This window comes from Triticum urartu, chromosome 6A, assembly GCF_056163025.1.
Source record: "Triticum urartu cultivar PI428250 chromosome 6A, HENAU_Tu73, whole genome shotgun sequence".
In the NCBI taxonomy this organism is placed as follows: domain Eukaryota; kingdom Viridiplantae; phylum Streptophyta; class Magnoliopsida; order Poales; family Poaceae; genus Triticum; species Triticum urartu.
In genome coordinates, this window is record NC_141878.1 from 380045342 (window position 1) to 380048837 (window position 3496).

Below are 3496 nucleotides of genomic sequence, written 5' to 3' on the forward strand. Positions count from 1 at the left end.
TGGGAAAGGGGAGGGGGCACGGCCCCCCTTCTCCTTCCTTCTCTCCACCTCCTCCTTCCCCCTTCTCCTAGTTGGAATAGGAAAGGGGGGCAAAACCTACTTGGAGTAGGATTGCCCCCCCCCCTTGGGCGCGCCTCCTCCTCTTGGCCGGCCCCCTCCTCCTGCCCCCTTTATATACGGAGGAGGGGGGCACCCCATAGACACAACAATTGATCAAGTTGATCTTTTAGCCGTGTGCGGTGCCCCCCTCCACCATAGTCCACCTCGATAATACTGTAGCGGTGCTTAGGCGAAGCCCTGCATCGGTAGAACATCAACATCATCACCACGCCATCGTGCTGACGAAACTCTCCCTCAACACTCGGCTGGATCGGAGTTCGAGGGACGTCATCGGGCTGAACGTGTGCTGAACTCGGAGGTGCCGTGCGTTCGGTACTTGATCGGTCGGATCGTGAAGACGTACGACTACATCAACCGCGTTGTGCTAACGCTTCCGCTTTCGGTCTACGAGGGTACGTAGACAACACTCTCCCCTCTCATTGCTATGCATCACCATGATCTTGCGTGTGCGTAGGAATTTTTTTGAAATTACTACGTTCCCCAACAGTGGCATCCGAGCCAGGTTCTATGCGTTGATGTGATATGCATGAGTAGAACACAAGTGAGTTGTGGGCGATATAAGTCATACTGCTTACCAGCATGTCATACTTTGGTTCGGCGGCATTGTTGGATGAAGCGGCCCGGACCGACATTACGCGTACGCTTACGCGAGACTGGTTCTACCGACGTGCTTTGCACACAGGTGGTTGGCGGGTGTCAGTTTCTCCAACTTTAGTTGAACCAAGTGTGGCTACGCCCGGTCCTTGCGAAGGTTAAAACAGCACCAACTTGACAAACTATTGTTGTGGTTTTGATGCGTAGGTAAGAACGGTTCTTGCTCAGCCCGTAGCAGCCACGTAAAACTTGCAACAACAAAGTAGAGGACGTCTAACTTGTTTTTGCAGGGCATGTTGTGATGTGATATGGTCAAGACATGATGCTAAATTTTATTGTATGAGATGATCATGTTTTGTAACCAAGTTATCGGCAACTGGCAGGAGCCATATGGTTGTCCCTTTATTGTATGCAACGCAATCGCCCTGTAATGCTTTACTTTATCACTAAGCAGTAGAGATAGTCGTAGAAGCATAAGATTGGCGAGACGACAACGATGCTACGATGGAGATCAAGGTGTCGCGTCGGTGACAATGGTGATCATGACGGTGCTTCGGAGATGGAGATCACAAGCACAAGATGATGATGGCCATATCATATCACTTATATTGATTGCATGTGATGTTTATCTTTTATGCATCTTATCTTGCTTTGATTGATGGTAGCATTATAAGATGATCTCTCAGTAAATTTCAAGATAAAAGTGTTCTCCCTGAGTATGCACCGTTGCCAAAGTTCATCGTGCCCAGACACCATGTGATGATCGGGTGTGATAAGCTCTACGTCCATCTACAACGGGTGCAAGCCAGTTTTGCACACGCGGAATACTCGGTTTAAACTTGACGAGCCTAGCATATGCAGATATGGCCTCGGAACACTGAGACCGAAAGGTCAAGCGTGAATCATATAGTAGATATGATCAACATAGTGATGTTCACCATTGAAAACTACTCCATTTCACGTGATGACCGGTTATGGTTTAGTTGATTTGGATCACGTGATCACTTAGAAGATTAGAGGGATGTCTTTCTAAGTGGGAGTTCTTAAGTAATATGATTAATTGAACTTAAATTTATCATGAACTTAGTACCTGATAGTATCTTGCTTGTCTATGTTGATTGTATATAGATGGCCCGTGATGTTGTTCTGTTGAATTTTAATGCGTTCCTTGAGAAAGCAAAGTTGAAAGATGATGGTAGCAATTACACGGACTGGGTCTGTAACTTGAGGATTATCCTCATTGCTGCACAGAAGAATTACGTCCTGGAAGCACCGCTAGGTGCCAGGCCTGCTGCAGGAGCAACACCAGATGTTATGAACGTCTAGCAGAGCAAAGTTGATGACTACTCGATAGTTCAGTGTGCCATGCTTTACGGCTTAGAACCGGGTCTTCAATGACGTTTTGAATGTCATGGAGCATATGAGATGTTCCAAGAGTTGACGCTAATATTTCAAGTAAACGCCCGGATTGAGAGATATGAAGTCTCCAATAAGTTCTACAGGTGCAAAATGGAGGAGAATAGTTCTGTCAGTGAGCATATACTCAAAATGTCTGGGTATCATAATCACTTAACTCAACTGGGAGTTAATCTTCCTGTTGATAGTGTCATTGACAGAGTTCTTCAATCACTGCCACCAAGCTACAAAAGCTTCGTGATGAACTATAATATGCAAGGGATGAATAAGACTATTCCCGAGCTCTTCGCGATGCTAAAGGCTGCGGAGGTAGAAATCAAGAAGGAGCATCAAGTGTTGATGGTCAATAAGACCACTAGTTTCAAGAAAAAGGGAAAAGGGAAGAAAAAGGGGAACTTCAAGAAGAACAGCAAGCAAGTTGCTACTCAGGAGAAGAAACCCAAGTCTGGACCTAAGCCTGAAACTGAGTGCTTCTACTACAAACAGACTGGTCACTGGAAGCGGAACTGCCCCAAATATTTGGCGGATAAGAAGGATGGCAAGGTGAACAAAGGTATATGTGATATACATGTTATTGATGTGTACCTTACTAGAGCTCGCAGTAGCACCTGGGTATTTGATACTGGTTCTGTTGCTAATATTTGCAACTCGAAACAGGGACTACGGATTAAGCGAACACTGGCAAAGGACGAGGTGACGATGCGCGTGGGAAATGGTTCCAAAGTCGATGTGATCGCGGTCAGAACACTACCTCGACATCTACCTTCGGGATTAGTATTAGACCTAAATAATTGTTATTTGGTGCCAGCGTTGAGCATGAACATTATACCTGGATCTTGTTTGATGCGAGACGGTTATTCATTTAAATCAAAGAATAATGGTTGTTCTATTTATATGAGTAATATCTTTTATGGTCATGCACCCTTGAAGAGTGGTCTATTCTTGATGAATCTCGATAGTAGTGATACACATATTCATAATGTTGAAGCCAAAAGATGCAGAGTTGATAATGATAGTGCAACTTATTTGTGGCACTGCCGTTTAGGTCATATCGGTGTAAAGCGCATGAAGAAACTCCATACTGATGGACTCTTGGAACCACTTGATTATGAATCACTTGGTACTTGCGAACCATGCCTCATGGTCAAGATGACTAAAACGACATTCTCCGGTAATATGGAGAGAGCAACAGATTTGTTGGAAATCATACATACAGATGTATGTGGTCCGATGAATGTTGAGGCTCATGGTAGATATCGTTATTTTCTCTCCTTCATAGATGATTTAAGCAGATATGGGCATATCTACTTAATGAAACATAAGTCTGAAACATTTGAGAAGTTCAAAGAATTTCAGAGTCAAGTTG